This window comes from Propithecus coquereli, unplaced genomic scaffold, assembly GCF_000956105.1.
Source record: "Propithecus coquereli isolate 6110/MARCELLA unplaced genomic scaffold, Pcoq_1.0 Scaffold200, whole genome shotgun sequence".
In the NCBI taxonomy this organism is placed as follows: domain Eukaryota; kingdom Metazoa; phylum Chordata; class Mammalia; order Primates; family Indriidae; genus Propithecus; species Propithecus coquereli.
In genome coordinates, this window is record NW_012144968.1 from 508,038 (window position 1) to 527,586 (window position 19,549).

Sequence of the window (19,549 nt, forward strand, 5' to 3'; positions counted from 1 at the left end):
TGGGAACAATTTGGGCACATAATAAACACTCAAATTATTGGATGTTTCATGAAACTGTCCAGTGGATATATTCTATGACATATGACTATGTTATTTCTATTTCTCACTCCTCTCAAGGCTATCTTGGTTCTGTTTCTGCTTTCCTTAAAGTGATTCAATCTACATTTACATTCGATGTAGTCAAAAGAGAAAAGCAAGCTCTGGTACACTAGACAGGCAACAACAATCTGCTTCTCATCATTTCCAGGCAACTCCTTAAGCAGTGTGCTGCCATCTTGATTAACAAGCACACAGTGTGCACCAACCCATGCTTTGTGCAGTTCAAAGGGAATTTTTCTCTCTGGTTATCTGACAAAGAACCAGGTTGTAAATATAGTCCATAAACAGTGAGCCAAATGGTAGCTACAATTGGCAATTCAGCTGTGTCACCAGGGGGCACAACATTACATCTTTTTCCAGACTGTCTAGGTGGAGTCTAGACAGAGCTTGTAAATAAACATGAATTTAATTTTTCTTCTTTGGAGAAAATAGATCAGGTGATTTCTCTCAGCATGGGCCATTTATCAAAATGTAACCTGACAGAAATAGCTGAGAGTATTATTCTCTTGCTCTCAGATATCTTGTGGGAATAATATCATTACATCCTTTCCTGGAGTTTTGATCCATTTGTGCCTCCTTTCGACTTGCTGTAATCTTTATGGCTTCCCTTTATTATCCATTTTAACCTATGCCCTTCTTCCCTGGTAAGAGAATTTGATACGACAGTAACACTTACCCCCAAATCAGGCTGTAATGGTCATGCCAAGGCCTCTCCATGGCACAGTTGAACAAAAGGAGTTGTTTTACAAAAGGTATATACGTCTTCCCTGAAGATAACAAGTCCTTCTCAAGACATCCATGGTCCAATTGTGATTCTTTCACTGAGACTTAATATAAATTCCTCATACTGTATTTTTTCTCATCAAGTATATTCTAGTACTTTAGTTTCCTGGGTGTATTTCCCAAGGTAGGGTTCCTTGCACCGCAGCCTGAACTTGCTGCCGAGCCTTGTCTGCTCTAGGCTCCATCGAAGGCCAGCATCTGTTTGTGCCACTGGGATATGGGATGGAGCCATGTTCTCAGGTATAGAACATGTTACCCACAGAATGCAAAGAGGCTTTTCAGGCATTGTCATATTTTCTTCATTGTGGGTAAGACAAGATTAAATAATTTGACCCTTACCTTGGAGACGATATGCTGGTTTATTTCTAAATACTAGTCCCATGAAAGTTTAACTCATGTGGTGGGCCCATGAATCGTCCTAGGGATTTATCTCACCTCCCTCTGCAGCATGAATGTCTTACCAAAACCTCTAATATGCTCCTCTGGTCTCATTAGCATGGCATTATTTATATGATAGATTTCTATGATAGTCTCTGAAATAGTCTGATGATCCAGATCGTTTCACACTACCTTTCAGCAAAAGGTAGGGGAGGTAATACAGCTGTGGGGCAAAACTATAAACATATGCTTTTGTCCATTCTGTGTGAATGTGAATTATTTATGTTCCTCTTTTATGATAGGTGCAGGAAAGAATGCATTTGCAAAGTCAATGATGGCATGTCATATACCAGAAACCATATTAATCTGCCCCAGTAAGAGTGCTATATCTCTCATGGTGGCTGAAATCGCCACTACTACACCTGTGAATTTGTGGCGGTCTACTGCCATTTTTCTATTATACAGCTATCTGATTTCTGGAGCCAGGCTGGTGAATTAAATTGAGATCTGATGGAGATTACTACCTTTACAACCTTTAGAACAGGGGTTGGTAAACTTTTTCTGAAGAGGAACAGATAGCAAGTATTTAGGCTTTGCATGTTATATGATTTCTGTTGCAATTACTCTGCCGTTGTCATGTGAAAGCAGCGATAACACATAATACATAAATAGATAAATCCCAATAAAAATTTACTTATAAAAACAGATGGTGAGATGGATTTAGACTGTGGGTCACAGTCTGCCAATTCCTGCTTTAGATCCTTAAAGATGGTACTGTTTTCCACTATCCACTCAGGATGCAATATTTTTTTATATCACTGTCTAAGCTCATGAGTGTTTCAGTGTCTTCTGCTTGGCTTTCTTCATGGGATAGTCCATACATCTCAGGGCAAGAACCTAATGTGGAGGTTGGGTTCACAGCTAAATATGTCTATCCAAATTATATATTCAGGGACTTGGGAAATGACTAGTGATTTGGCCTGTGGGCACAGTGCACCTATTTGGGACCCGGACTCTCCTTCAACGGCTTCCAGATCTGAAAACTTACTCAAATCAAGAGATCATGACATTTTATTGGGTGCCCTCAGCCTTCTGATCATTCATTCCTGTTTAATTGTGATGGTACAAAGTGAATGTTTTTTGGTAATCAACAACTATTTTTGGTCATGAACCCATCTAGTTTGTCCCTAGAAACACTGTATTCTATTAATTATCTGCACAACATCCTGCAGGTTAGATCTCCTTGCCTGGTATTCCAACCTTGCCTCATTGTGAAAACTGGATCCACCTGGATCCACCTGGCCAGTGTTGTTTTAATGTCCTACCATTGCCTTTGTTATTATAGAGGCTGGTTCTATAATAACTTCTGCAGTTGTCAGCCCTGACCTAAGAAGGAGAACACACATTGAACTCCTTAGTTATGCTGGTTCTCCTCTCATCGGAATATTGCTAGCGGCTTAGTAAATAGCATATCTTCTGGGCCTTCCAGTGGAACATAATTATTTGGTGACTTTTCCAGGCTAACATAGACCATCCACTTCAGCGGGCCACTTCTCTGTGCCTTTTAGTCCCTTCATCCACCATTGCCTTTGCACTTCTGATATTTCAACCTGATTTAACATAACTCTAGAAAGCATCCTATTTGGGAGTTTGCACCATCTCCTGGGGATTCTTGCTTAGAAGTTGAATTATGTACTTTAGGACGGTGCACCCAAATTGATAGGTCCTCCTTACTCAGTCTTATTTGCCAGTGCCCTTGATCAAACATTCTCAGAATCTACTCCCATGTGTACTCTCTGGTTCTTGCTGGTACATGTTGGGGTACATCTTCTACCTGGATTATACTGTGACTTAACTTATTGTCATGGGCTTAATGTTTAGGAGGGGTGAGAAGAAAATATATTTAGAGGTGAGGAGGCTGGGCAAGAAGGAAGTGCTAGTTCTAAATAGGAAGGGGTGGGCCACTACTGTAGGCTAAGGGAATCTGGGAATTAGAGGATCTAGTCCTCAGTTTTTTCTTTTCTCTTTGTTGTTTGTATGTTACCAGAAAGGCCTTCTGGCTTTAATATTTGGCTTTCAATTACATATTAATCCCTTTAAGCCTTTTCACTATTTTTTTGAGAATGTCAATATACAGTTGGGCAATATCCATACAAATCTTTTTGTGTTTTTTTTTTTTTTTTTTTATTTTTTTTTTTTTTTTTTTTGAGATGGGGTTTCACTATGTTGCCTTGACTGGTCTTAAACTCCTAGATTCAAGGTATCCTCCCACCCCAACCTTCTGAGTAGCTAGGATTACAGGTGCATCACTGTGCCTGGCTCCAATAGCCATATAAATCCTTTTGGTTGCAATTTTCCCTTTATTTGTCAATACCTGATAGTATAAACAAATTAACTGATTACTCAAGTATACAATTCTGATTCACCATAAATGAAAGTTTTATTGATTAGACTGCCATCAGTCTATCAAACTGTTCTCCACCTACAATTAGTGATGAGGCCTTAATTACTAAACAGGGTATGCTGGATGATTAATGCTTTTACAAAGGTCTATTTCTGATATCATCATAGGTAGGATTCTCTAAAAAGCAGGTTCTGGATGGAATTTACCATGTATGGTATTTATTAGGGAGTATCCTTGGGATCAATATCTGTGGAAAAGAGGAGAAGGAAGCAGGACTAGCCAGAGTGAGAAGTCAAGCTGTGATATAAGTCAATAATACCTCTGGCCAACCTCATAGTGACCTGTGGTACTAAAATTAACTCTCAGAGTTGTCCAGCATTGGGCCAAATGGCCAGACATTCATATGCTGACCTTGATCACTTTTTGCATATTAGCCTCCCTGGAAAGTGTGTCACTTTTTATAGTTGAGGCAATTCCTGCAGACATCACTCCAGCTATTGAGTGGCACATTGACCATAGGTGTCAATTTCATTTAACATAACTTTATAGTTCCCTGGGATTACCAATAATGGTCTGATATGATCCACATTCCAGCTATATTTAGACCTTCATCCTGAAGGAATTCTTCCTAAAGCTATTTCCAATTTATTTCTGCCCTCTTGATATCAAGTACAGTCCTGCCACATTAGTGATTTCAGCAGTTGCAAAGGGAATATGTCATCATTTGGCCCATCTTTGCTTTGTTTGGCATCCTCCATGCCATCTTATCTTGTGAACTGAGAAAAAGTAGATTTTAGTCAGGGTACTCCCATTATTGAACCAAACAGCTTCTTCTTCCTTGGTTGGGAGAGAATCAGAATTCAAATCATAGAGTGATGAGAGTAGCTGGATCCTAAGTGAACTCTATCATTGGCAGTGAATAAACCTGTTTATTAAAATGTATGTGATAAATTTCCACTGAACATCAGCCTTGTTGAGAGTTCTTAGATGTACTATTTGCATTTTACCAATGGGCTCTGTTCTTCTCTCTGTTTCTTTACTGTTGCTCTCATGTTATCCAAGACCTGATAGGTAGTTTTAATCTCGAGATTGTTTGATGTTCTTCTGCAGTGGGAGCAGTCCTAGCTACAGTAAGTAGCTATGTTCCTGCAAAAGGATTATGTGAAATATTTGAATCAGGTTGCTTTTGAATATAAAATTCCAGCAATTTTCACTGAAGAGCAATATTCAGTTTCTGCCACATGCTCCAAATGACCTGTGTTCTATTTGCAGGCACCTTTAAAATCAACTGAGCATTTGGGTTAAAAGGTTTGAGGGAGAATGCCTGGGACATAGGTATTTGTAAATCTTTCAACATTTTTTCCTTCTCAGGTTTCAACAAAAGGGGAATTCTTCATTTAATCTCTGCTAGTCTGCTGCCAGACCCCATGTTAGCCCTGTGATTGCCTTGTTTGTAGCTCAGATGGGACTGTTTAAAAAGGAGTTAATGGGACCCTGTACTCTACTTTCAACCATTTCCTTATTCAAAGTAGTGAATCCTTGCTGCTCTCCTAGAATTCTACATTCTACATTGCTTGACGTTTACTGCCAAGAAGGGACATTGACGTTTACTACCAAGACGTTTACTACCAAGAATTGGACATTTAGCATGTCCAATTAAAACCTGGTACAGGGCAAATTTTTCCATATTTTACTTGATAAGGCAGATCTTACATTCAAATTCTAGATGGAATAGGCAGATCTTAATTTATCCAAGCTAAGATATATGAAGTGAATTTGGCAGGGCCTTTTCAAGGTACAAGGATCAAGGCTAGATTTGAAGATGCTTTCTTAGGTCCCAAGGGTTGATAATGTGTTATGAATTATCTAGTAAGGGATCCTTTCAATTTCCCCCTGTTTCTTTCTACTTTTCAACAGCCTTCTAAAAAGTCCACCAAGTTAAGCTGTTTTTTTATTCCCTTTATCCTTTATCACCCTCCCCCTCTACACTAGTACCCACCTTTCCTTTGGCTAGCACAAATCTTCCCGTTATTAAGTCCCATGAGTGACAACTGGTCTAGTAAATCAGATTTTCTCATCTGAATAGTATCCTGGCCCCCAAGAGCCATAAGATGGTTACATGAGATGTCTGAGATTGGAGAACTCCCTTTCATAGCTGCTACTGTGATCAGTTACCAGGATTAAGTTAGGTGTCTGTTTTTGATCACCATACAGCCAACCAACCTAAGAATACCTGTACTCACATATTCCTACACTTCAGAAGGAGTGTTCCATGTCTTCATCAGGGAAGGAGTGGGTCTATATGGAGTTGTGCTCTTAGGGTAAATCAGCCCAACTCTCATCTTTACCTACTGTATTAAGTTAGTTGTCAATCCAACTTGATGAAGCTACTCACAAATGTTTGCAGACAGTTGCTTATTTGTGGTCAATCCTAATAATCCCTTCCTTTCAGCAGTATCTAGAATCAGTGGTAGGTTATTCTGAAGATCCATGTAACAGGGGTTCATCAGTTTCTTCATGAAGTATCCCAACTTTTTAACAGACAGCCTATTCTCTAGATGTCTTGGACATCTGGCCATGGCCCTTTATTTCCTTTATAGTCTTTTCAGTGATTAATATTAATAATAATAAGCAAGTTACTTTGTGATTGAATACAATATCTGCCCAGTTGACCATAGTAACATAAAAAGGCCTTCTGGTAACTGAAAAAAAAGTGTTTTGATTTCTTTCTGTTCCAAATTTCTAATTGACCCTTTAGAGATGTAGTTTTCATCAATGATACAGTAGCAGCTTGGAATTCTCTGTCTATCCACTTGGCTATCTCCCCCATGGCTAAGTCTACTTTCTTCAAAGTCACTTGGTAATACACGGCCCCAGAATCTTCTACGAGGTTTTTACCACTTCTTCTCAAGGATGTGAAGGGAGCTATCTTGGAGTCAAAGTCTCTTTAATTCTCATCAAATTCTTCTTTCCTCTCTCTTTTCATAAAAACTTCCTGGATTTGAGAGATAATCTTGCCACTGCTACTAAGCTGTGCCATAAAGGCTGAATTTTCAAAGCAGACTCATATGAATCAAAAATCTTACCCAGGCCGGGCGCGGTGGCTCACGCCTGTAATCCTAGCACTCTGGGAGGCCGAGGTGGGCGGATTGTTTGAGCTCAGGAGTTCGAGACCAGCCTGAGCAAGAGTGAGACCCCATCTCTACCAAAAATAGAAAGAAATTAATCGGATAGCTAAAATTATATATAGAAAAAAATTAGTCGGGCACAGTGGCGCGTGCCTGTAGTCCCAGCTACTCAGGAGGCTGAGACAGTAGGATTGCTTGAGCCCAGGAGTTTGAGGTTGCTGTGAGCTAGGTTGACGCCACAGCACTCGCCCCAGGCAAGAGAGTGAGACTCTGTCTCAAAAAAAAAAGAAAAAAAAATCTTACCCAATACCAAAATTTTCTAATATTTAGCAAATTATGTAAGTAAGCTACAAGCACCGTATGGAGAGAGTGAGTTGCAGACTCATGGTTCTTTCCTTCAACCAGGCTATTGCTCTGTTCCACCTCAGTCTACTTCCCCTAGGCAATTCTTCAGATCAGGACCTGGGGCGAAATCAGTCTTTCCCCAGATCCCTGTACTAGCATCTGCCCTCATACACTCCTTACTGTGTCCGGAGGATTCTAATTGCATTTCATGGGGATTGGCTACTTTTCCATTAAGAGGCACATATAAATTTCCTGGCTGAGACAACTCTCATTTAGCATTGCTACAGGCCCTCAACATCTATTTTCCTTCTTTCTTTGTGAGTTTGTTAGTATTTCTGACTCTTTGGATCTTGTTTGTCAGGATTCGTGGCAGAGAATAGAAATCACCCAACGTTTTCAAGCAGAAAAGAATTCAATACCAGAATTAAGATGCTTGCAAAATTGTGTTGGAAGAGAAGAGGTCAAGAAATGCTACTGCCACCCAGTGATCAGGGAAATGCTGCTGTAATAGTTACCACCACTAGCAACTTCATAGCTATGGCTTGCCCAGGCTTACTTTATTGGTATGAGCAGGCAGGCTAGTTCCAGCAGATGGAACACCTGCTGTGTCCTGCTTAGCACCCTGCTCCACTAAAATAACAAAAATGGCCCTACTTCCATTTTCCAAATTTGAATCAGTGCATCTCATTGGTGGAAGCTAATCTCATCCAACAATTAGTTGCAAGGGCATCTGGGATATGTAATTTTTAGTCATATTGTCCCTATGATACAAGACATGGGGCTATAAAATAGGAAGAGGGTGGAACATTTCACTGAGTGCCAGATAGCAATACCTAACACAAATGTATTTGTTAACTTTCCCAGCTAAAGAAGTCTATCAATGTCCTGAGTCTACACACTTGGCACAATATGTTCCTTCTGCCTCTTTTCAGCAATTCCTTTTCATGCGTTTTCAGTAATTCAGGATCTTTAAGAAATGGCAGCTAGCTATTTATAATTTTAAAAATTAATGATAATAGATTAATATTTTCACTACTGGTGAAACATATGCATTATTACTGAGGCCTTCTGGAATCATTAGCTTAACTTTAACAATGACTCTATTGGGAAAGCAGGTTCCATGCCAGCCGACATGGGAAATGTGTTCATTAGCAAGATTCTGGAGTCTCTCAACTTAGGCCACCCATAAAACCTGCCTTCTTTGCCTCTGTCCCCAGAGCTGGCCCTAATCCATTACAGTGAAATAGAAATCAATTTCTTATTTTATGATCACGGAATTATGAGCAGTATTTTTTTATCCTGAAGATAACAATGTACCAATTAAAAGAAAATTTTATTTTTCCGATGTTTCTAGGAGGCCAGAGAGGATTATTGTTTGTAATAATGATTATAAAAATATCCATCTCAAAAGTGACAAAAAAAAAGTTTAAAATACTTTGGAATCAATCTCCAGAAACCTTTTGTCTTGGCCTCTTCTATGTTTTAGTCAGTAGGAACAATCTCAAAATTGCATCCCTTCAAAATCTCAAACCGGTAATTGAGAAAATGGTTTAAAATTCCATTTTTGGAATTTGCTATTTATATGCTAAGTTTGAACTATAACATGGAATAAAAATTCTTTGAACAATGTCCCCAACAGTGCATATCTCATGATAATTACATTCTTGATTTTCTTATTGTTTGTTCCCTTGCCCATTCTTTGATCTTTCTTCCTCTTCTCTCTTTACTTGTTCCACTTTTTCATTGCAAAGATTTAAGATTTGGGCTATTTTTTATTTAACATTTATTTTCTTGTTGGAAGGAAAATTTTCATTGCCCAAATAGTATATTTTTTGAGTAAATTAAATATTGTTTCAAAACTGATATTTTTGATAAGTATAGAGCTTTTACTGTAATTGTACAGAACATCATGATAGGAACATTATTCAAAGCAGAATGTTCAAGATATTGTGACAGAACAAAAGAAGATACCAAAGAAAGAATATAATGTTTTCCTACCTCTTGGGAATGAAAATTTTGTGTTACTGATGGTACTGATTTTTCACTGAGATATATTATTCACTATTTTAAAACAAATTCTGCATGCTAATGAATGATGGACAGTGTAAACCACAGAGGCTATGTAGCAAAAAGTTTTAATCAGCCATAGAAATCAAATATTATAAAAATATCACAGATTTGTACAGAAAGTGTCAGGAAGATGAATACCTGTTTGTTTTACTAGATATCCAAAATGTGAGTAATATCTAGATGCAAATTTAAGTAGAAAAATGACAATATGTACATACACCTGTTAAGATCTAGTTGAAACTGTGCTACTTACCAAACTATAGGTAATATATTAAGATGACAGGGATAATGCATGTTTTTTTGTAATTTCCCATGAAAAAAACAAATGCTATCATTTCAGTACTAATATGTTTCAATGCTCAAGGACATTTTAATAATTTGTCAAGTAGTAAGGTTTAAGTTATTTGTGCAGGTGAGCCACTGTGGCTTTTTTATAGATGGACTATAAAAGAAGGACAAGAGAGAATGAGGTTTAACTCCAAATATCTTAAAGACACCCCATCTTAGTCATGCCTGTGTTTGGTGCTGTGCGTGACATAAACCGATTTCCAATTATTGTAGGTTAAATGAATAACTGATGTTTCAATAATGATGTTAAAAAATGTTTGTTATATGGCTTATAGCTTATCACTGGATAATATTTGGATGGAAATTCAATATTTATTCAGTCCTACTTTGTGCCAAGCTCTCCATTAATCTTTTTTACATCTTCTGTCTCATTTACTTCTTTCAACAATCTGCATATACTTTGGGAGGGGGGAACAGTTATAGTTCATTCCAAAGGGATTTTATAGTATTAAGATTCAAATTAAAAAGTGGTGAGAAACATGACATAATTAATACTTGCCATTGCACCAGAAACTGTTGTCTCACCTAGCAAGAAGCAATAAGTTCTGACTGAAGATATGCTGTGCCTTTAGGAGGCATCACCATGGAAAGTGGATACTGTGGGTACCATTAACGTAAAAATTATGGCTGCCAGGGCACTTTGGACTCCCTGTTCCCAGAGACCAGCAGGTAAGAAGAGGAGTTGCCATTCTGGCAGGTGATATTAATGCTGATGCTTAGAGAGGTAGGGCTGCTCTTACACAATGGAGCCAGGGAAGAATAGGTATGGAATCCAGGTAATCCACTTGGGCACCTCCTGTCGCTCCCCTGGCCCATCATAACTGTGAATAAACATGTGCAGCAACCTTAGACTAAGAAGGGTGTGATTGTCAAGAGTCATGGTGTTTGGAAATGAAGGTTTGTGTCATATCACCATGTAAGCACCATGATCTGCCAATGTGATAGCCAAGAATGAAGGGGGGGATTTGAACAAGTGGAGGAAGAAGGAGAGGATATGAAACAATGGCAACCCCAAGATCAGCTACAGCAACTGGGGCTACAGTTAATCCTCCACACCCCCTTTCCTATTCACAGTTTCTCTCAGGAGGAGAAGCCCATGGGATCCAGGGAGGAGTTTGTCATATATCTACATAGAGTGGTGCAGAGGGTGGATGCTGTGGCCATGAGAATGGGTCTCTGACTGGATGAAACAGAACTGACTGAAAGCCTCAGCTGCTGCCATCTGACATCCACTGCCACATTAGAAGAGATGCCACATTTCCCACAGGCTGCTCTTGCCAATGAGTGAGTGTGGCAGGGATTTAAAGGCAGAACTGTTCCCAGGGGAATCAGGTCCCCTCTGACAGCCGCATTGGCTCCCCAATGGCCTTGCTGTGTTTTCCTTTGAACTTCAGCCTAAGATGTTTCTACCTGACTTTGCTCCTCCCTTTCCTTTCTCCTTCACTAAGGGTCAGATTTAAATCGTGATCCCACGAGGCCCTCCTAACCTCCCTTGGTTCTCCCCATTTTCTCTCACAGTCTGAATTCCTGGAGGACCCTGAGAAACACAGATGCTTACCAGGTAAAACCTGTCCACTTTCTCATTGAGCAAGCAGCTTTTAGTTTGTGTTGCAGAATGAGCTGAAAGCCCAACAATCATATGAGGTTGACAAGTCTCATATTTTCCCCAAATTAATCAAATGTTCAGGCCTGTTGAAGAAATCTCGCCAGTTTTTGCTGCTCCTACAGATAACTATCTTAAGTTTTTGCTCCTTTCTTTGTTAATTTCAATGTGATAAGGTGAGGAAGAAGGAGGTAACAGCATCTGGAGAGGAAAAAAAGAGCTACAGGTTGATGATTCCTTGTTTGAAATGCCTGGGACCAGAAGTGTTTCAGAATTTGAATATTTTTGGATTTTGGAATATTTGCATACACATAATGAGATATGTTGGGGATGGGACCAAGTCTAAATACGAAATTTATTTATGTTTTGTATATACCTAAAATGTGTAGCCTGAAGGTAATTTTATATGATATTTGTAATAATTTTGTGCATGAGGCAATATTGTGTTAAGTACTCACGTGTGAAATTTTCCACTTACGGTGTCACGTCGGTGTTCAAAAAGTTTTGCATCTTGGAATGTTTCAGATTTTCAGATTAGGGATGCTCAACCTGAACTAACATGGTGAAACTGAAGACCCCATCCTTAAAATTTTTAACGTTAGTTCTAGTTATAAGTTAAACTTTACTCAGTTTTAATTATCGCTCTTCCTGTCTTACCGTACACATTTTTATACATACTTTTTTCTTTTTTTTGCTATTATCTAATGTGCCTGTTAATCTCAGCATTATTCCTCCCTCAATTTGAAGTCTTGTCCTTCTTTGAAATGCTTCCACTTTGTGTTTACTAGTTATGGGTTGAACATGCGTGTTCCTCCAGAATTCATATGTTCGAACTTAAACCTCATTGTGATAGTATTAAGGGGTGGGGCTTTAAGATGTGATTAGGTCATAAGGGCACAGTTCTCATGCATGGGATTAGCACCCTTATGGAAGGGCTGGAGGGAGCTAGCTAGACCTTTTTACCGTTCTATCTTCCACAAGGTGAGGACATAGCTTTAGTAGCAAGGTGACATCTTGGAAGGAGAGAGATTGTGCTCTCACCAGACACTTAAACTGCTGATGCCTTGATCTTGGACTTCCCAGCCTCCAGAACTGTGAACAATAAATTTCTGTTGTTTATATAAAAAGTACTTAGTCTCAGATATTTTATTATATCAGAAATGGACTAAGACAATCAGTCATTCATTTAACCACATTTATTGAAATTCAACTCAACACTAGGCAAGGAATGGGCATGAAAAAATGAGTGCAACATGAATTTATTCTCTATAAACTAATATTGTACTAAATCTAAAATGTAGTAGAGCTTTTTAATAGCTAGGAGATACTTAAGGAAAACACATGCCTATTTTTTGGCATGGCTCTTATTCTGCCCTTTTTTGTCATGTTGTGAGTTACCCAGGTCATATGACCATTTAAAGAAGAATGTATAACCAAATAAAAGTGTGGAAAGATAAACATTGTGTATATTATGGTGGAAAAGTGAAGGACAATTTTTGTAACTGCTATAGAGAGGTTGCTATAGTAAGCATATTTTCCCAATCATAACTTTTTTTTGTAATCATGGAAAACTGCTCATTGTGAGCACTTATTACCCAATTGAAATGATTTCTTTTAAGGATAGAGTATGATTGAGTCTTATCCAATTGGAAGCTTATCATGAAGCATGATTGCATGTCTTTATGCATTATATACAATCAGAAAAAATATATGTTAATTAGGTAAATTCTGTGCAAGTATGTTTATGAAATGCTGGGTTTAAAAGACCTTGAATTCAAAATTGATGATGACATACTCACAGGGACAAGGTTTAAGGCCAGAAAAAAAAGGAGAAAAGAACAACAGTAGCAATGCCTGTTTCTATGGACTCTTGCTTTTGCCTTTATTGGCTTTAAATCCAGATTTTATCTTGGTACCTGATTTTCACATTCATCTTATAGATATGATAACCCTTCTTTTACCAATTTGGTAACTTAGTGTCTGACTTCAGTCTATCTATTATATTTTATGAAGCTATGTTTTATTATAGCTCTCCTTATTTCCCAACCTTGATATGGCTGGTCCTTTTTATTTTTTCACAAGACTTTATTATGAAAAATTTTAAACATAGAGTGAAATTTTACCAAGAAGATACTACAATTAATATTTATTAATTTACTATTTACTGGATTTGCCACATACACGTCTCTCTATCCATTTGACAATTCATCTTATTTGGAGGTGCATTTCAAAGTTAGTTACAGACATAATACCTCAGCATGCATGTCATTAACTAGAGTTCAGTATTTTTTTATTATTCTATTTTCTTCTTCTGAGGTAAAATTTACATACAAGGAAATGTCAAATCATAAGTGTTTCATTTCATGAAAATTGTAATAAATTCTTTACGTGTATAACCCAAATTCCTATGGATATACTTCTTTCTTTGTTAATCATTGAGTAACTAATAGCTCATAGCTTATAGGCACATTGACATGCAACTGAATTTAGCTAGGGCAAGAAAAACCTTTTTGAGAAACAAATGGTTTATGATCAGAATCACTGTATGACATCTTGATGGCTAGGACTAATCACAATGCAATATTGTAATTTGCCCTTCAACATGGCAGTCAACTCCTCTTACCCCAGACTATGGGCTCAACATTGACAGAAACAATCTCACTTATCTATAATCCCTAACACTTAATAGGAGATAAATATATAAACAAAAATTGCATATTGATCTATACAAGAAATGTTCCCCAAATGATAATGCATACAAGTATTTAGTAGCAAATAGATTTAGTTTCTGAGATAAAATGGTAACTTGGACTTGGACCACATGCATATATATAAATTTTAAAAACCTGTATATTCCTTAATTCCAGAATACATATTTTACCTGTTCAAATACTTTTTTTTTTTTTTGTCTATTTTGACCTCTAATATAGATCAGAGAATCAAATGCTCATCCAGATGAGGGTATCTGCATGATATTGGCTTAGAGTAGTTTTTCAGATTAATAACTATGATTGAGAGAATCTGATTATGAGTAAATGACTCTTTATTTTTCAAACCTGTATATTCCTTAATTCCAGAATACATATTTTACCTGTTCAAATACTTTTTTTTTTTTTTTGCCTATTTTGACCTCTAATATAGATCAGAGAATCAAATGCTCATCCAGATGAGGGTATCTGCATGATATCGGCTTAGAGTAGTTTTTCAGATTAATAACTATGATTGAGAGAATCTGATTATGAGTAAATGACTCTTTATTTTTCCACTGAAGAACATAGGGCTGTTGTAGGAGAAAAATACAGTTCCAAATTTCTGTGGACTGTGGTTTATTTGACAGAAAAGGATTAAATGATGGTATGAAGAGAATCTTGGTATGTCTGGGAGTTCTCATGAGAGCCGCTTCCTTCACCCCAGAAAAGGCTTTTCTTGGTGTGTGCTTAGCAAAGGCATCACCGGAATAACACCCCCTGAGAGTGATTTCTGGATCATATTGATTGCTGAGAGCATGTTCACACACTATTTCGTGTTTACAGACTCACTTATGTTGCAATTACTCAGATCCTAGAAGTGTTCCTACTCTTCACTGTGCTACATTCTCATTATTGCTCCATTTTGCACCTGCATCCTAGTAATTTGTCATTGTCCTCAAGTGACCCCCCCCATCCACACCCAGCATCTCTCCTGGCAGTAAACTTCCCTGGGCCTCCCACAAATGTGAAGAAATGTAAAACAAGGTCATGCTAAGAGAATGAAACAAGGGTAAAGGCAGATCTGGGCACTATACAAACTCATAAGAACCAATGAAAACTTGCTAAGAAAGGGGCAAAGTAGACTTTCAACAGTCCAAGTTAACCAAGTCTAACTTAGACCAAGTAAATAAAGCTGTTAAGTGTGGGAGCCTGAGATACTCAGCAGGCCTGTGGAAACAGACTCCCACAAAGCCATTTTGCAGCCTGATTCTGTTTAAGGGTTTATAGTCATCTGTTACAGGTCCTTACTTCCACTTGCTGTGACACTTGCCATTTACATCATCCCTAATCAATCAATTACCTTCCTGGACCTCTGGACACTTGCAGATTCTAATTTCTAAGAGCAGCATGTCCTATTGTACTGATTGACTCTATATGCTCTGGTATTCCAGATACTTCTTTTATGATGCTCCTTTAATCTTGGTATTTTAATAATTACCAGCTGTGCTGGTTAATTTTAGGTGTCAACTTGACTGCGTTAAGGGATACCCAGATAGCTGGTAAAGCATTATTTCTGGGTATGTCTGTGAGCGTGATTCCAGAAGAGATTAACATTGGAATCAGTGGACTGAGTAAGGAAGATCACTGTCACCCAATGTGGGTGGGCATCATCCAACCCACTGAGGGCCCAGACATCAGAAAAATGTAGAGGAAAGACAAATCTGTGCTCTCTTCCTGAGCTAGTATACCTACTCCTCCTGCCATTGAACATCAGTACTCTTGGCTCTCCAGCCTTTGGACTTTGGAACTTACACTAGCAGCCTTCCAGGTTCTCAGGCCTTCAGCCTCCAATGGAGAGTTGCACAACTGGCTCCCCTTGTCCTCAGGCCTTCAGACTTGGACTGAGCTATGCCATTGGCTTCCCTGGTTCTCCAGTTTGCAGACAGCAGATTGTGGGACTTCTCCACCTCCATAATTATATGAGCCAATTCCTCTGATAAATCCATTCTCATATATCTATATACATAGAGGAACACAGGATTTTCCCCCCTCAGTGTCTCTACTCTGCTCTCAGTTTTCAGCTATCCCTGAATTCTTGTGCCATAAAGCGGTCTTTCTCTCCACACTCTTCCCGTAACCCAGTGGCAGATTCTATAGCTTGTAACTTGGTACTTTCTGAGCTTGTGGTGGGGGCAGAAAGAAAGTTTCTGTTGTTCTGGTCCAGACTGAATCTTCAGTAGGTCTGTGTACCTGGACCTCAGGGAGGGTCTTCCTCAGGATTTATGGCCCCCTCTTCCCAAGGCAGATAAACTCTATCTCCTATCTATAGCAGAATTTATATGGTAAAAATTATTCTACCACTTTTCTAGTTATATTACTGTAGGATGATGGGTCTGGCATTCTTTCTGCTGCACTCTCTGGGGTAGGATATTTTTTCCTTCTAAGCTTTCTGCAGCATCAATGTGCCTTCATCTGTATATAAAGACAACAGGGTTTCCTGGCCCTCCCTTAGTGGCTTGAGGCTTTTGCTCCATATATGAGGAGAATCATAGCAGGGGTGTGGGATTCCATGCCTTTCTGTCAGTGGTAGCTAATTTCCTCCTTTATGTCTGCACCACCATGGGGGCTCTCTCTGATATCCCATATTATCTCCCAATCTTTTTTGTTAGCAATGAATGAAGGGCCATGAAAAAAAAAAAAACAGTGAGGGTGTGCAGATTTTGCTTGAGATTGGAAATCCCAGAGATTCTATGTTGTCATACTAGTCTACACTTGAATTTAGAAATTCATTGACTTTTTTTTAAACTGATTCTTCCTTTTTGTTTGTATATTGGATAATGCCTCTTCCTCCCATGTTATTCCCCAGGTAAGAAAGTCCCAGTATCTTATCTCTCCTTAGAAGGGTCTGTTTCTCCTTGAGATTTAAACTATTTCACTGCCTTGCAACCTCTGCTGTCTGATGAGCCTGGGCTTTTAACCATTATACTTACCTGACTCCCAAGTAGTTGGGAATTAAATAATTTAGGGATTATGTGTATATAAGGTAATGAAGAGGTTCAACTTTGTCCTGAAGGGTAGATGGGAGAGAACAAAGGATTTTCAACAAGGGAATAACCTAATTAGATTTGGGATATAGGAAAAAAAACTTCAGCAGTAGTATTAAAGGGTACATGTTAGAAGCAGGACTATCGATTGGGCTTGAAATATTTTAGGGATGAAATGAAGACAATTTGAATAAGAAGTGGGCCTTAAAAAGGTCAAGAAGTTTTGCAGAGTCGGTGACCAATTTATTGAAAGAAAGAAGATAATACTAATGTAACTGCACATCCCAATTTACCAGTATATTTATTGAGTGCCCCATTTCATTATCAAACATGTCTTATTCTGAATTAAACATTAAGTTATATGATCAACTTAAGCATAGAATGACTCCAAGGTTTCCAACTTGGGAAAATGGGTTGCAGTCATTAAGTCAGTTCTTTAAATGGAGCCAATATTGGAGGAAGAGGAGGTGCTCGAAGTAGTATTATTGATCTCCACATCGGGTGCAGATGTTCAACAGAGAGCTGAATGTGTGGGTCTGAAGATCAGAAGAGAGACCTATATATAGTAGAGATACAGATTTTATAATTATTAGTGGCATTGGAATTTACTGAAATAAATGAGATAATCCACAGAATGCAAAATTAGAAGATCCAGACAGGAGCCTGACTGAAAACGGCTAGAGAAGAAAAATGGACGTCAGTGTAGAAAATTGCCATGAAATACAAGACAGTAAGAGAGTTTTAAGTATGGAGGGTCAATAGTTTCAATAAATTATTGAATAAAGTAAAAAGTGGATTTAAAATAAACTAGTGGATTTCCTAAACACATAGAACAGAAAAATGGATAACAAAGCCTGAGAAGGACTATTATACAGTTGGGGGAATTCACAATAAGCACTCTTCCCTATAGATCTACCCTTCTCACCCAATTCTATGACATCTCAAGCAAAAATATTACATTTGGAAGAATAGAATTGTATGGGTAATATTTCTTCAGAAGATAAAACTAATTTTTAATTTCTTTTTTCTTACCTTTTTAGCTTGATGAATTTTTAAAGTCAGAAAACAAAACTATAACATATGTATCACAATTCATAGAGCTCATTTGATGTACTTTTGTTTTATTACATTTCAAACTGTTAAAGACACTCTTTCTCTACAATGTCAGACTGTAAAACATAGGAGGGGGAGTGGTGGGGACCAGAAAAAAAGGTTTTAACCTAGAGGCAAAGGGCTGTGCAAAGGCATGCGCACACACACCGCTGTTTCACTGTATTAAAGAGTTTAATTTAGAATTAAAAATTCTGTAGTGAAACAGTCATTTCAAATTGACTTGTACAGAAGAGTTGATTTTCCAGTTTAAGGAGTCAGTATTTGTCCTCAGTGTCCTTTCTTACTAGTGAATTTATAATTAGTCTTCTTTCCTTCCTACATGAAGCAAAATAATTTGATTTATCTGGATTTACAGCTCCTCCTAACTGCATTTCTTTTCCTAAAAATGAGATTTTCTTATCTCTCAGATTTTTTTGTTTAGAATTTCAGTATTACTTGTACTTTCTTCATCATTTTATATTTAATAACTTAAAACCATTTAGGGGTATTTCTGTTGTTGAAACAAAGCATAGCCCCGTTTGTGAAATGTCCTTTCTGCATGCCCAAAAATCTCTCTAATTGTCCTTTACTCTGGCATTACAAATATTTCTTTGTGTCTTCTTTTGTTTTGTTTCGATTATGCTTAATGTAAACCTTCTATGACCTGTCTAGAGGCCTCTCAGACTTAATACTGTTGGCAGTGATTACCCTTAATTGTGCTCTTGACATTGTTTAGTTTGTCCCTATCTTCTCTGAGCCTCAGGATGATTTCAAAGTATTCATCCCTCTGCCTGTTGCTTTCCCCCTCACTTTTTGCATAGGCATTCATAAAAATATATCTTGCTACACTCTGACATTTGCACTTCTTTCTCTGTGTCTTACTCAGAAAAGAGGAATGGACTCTACTCCATTATTTCTGGAGTGGGAAACATTGAATGTTCCTTTTACCTCACCTGTTCGTAATACATCTAAAATACTTTACCCTCAATTCCACTTAAATTCCTCTTACTTTTTTTGGCAGGTATTGAGGAAGGACTGTTCGTTTCCATTGACTACTTTCTCTCTTTCCCCAATGTTTCTATTTTCCCTTCCATCACCTAAACACACACACACACACACACACACATACATATAATTATTTTTTTCTTCCTTCTTTTCTTTAAAATCCTTTTCTCCCTCTATTGTTTTTAAGTACCAGAGGTATAGCTTTCCTGGTCATCACCCTTGCATAGGCGCCCACTGCACTGAATTCGGGAGCTCTCAACTCTTCTTGCACATTAGAGTTACTTAGAAATTTCAAAATAATTTCTTGTACCATACCCAACCAAATAAATCCAAAACCCTGAGGATGGACTTAAAATCTTCTCAGGTGATTTTAATGTTCAGTCAGGAATAAGAACCACTGATATACTTATTCTTGACCAGTTTGTTTTCACCTACCTACTTGTTTCAAGTAAAGAAACTCACTCACTGGAAATAATCATTGCTGTGTTTTTATTTTTGATGGTGCTAAAACCATATAATATTTGCAAATAATGTTGATAATCTCAATCCAAATAGATATA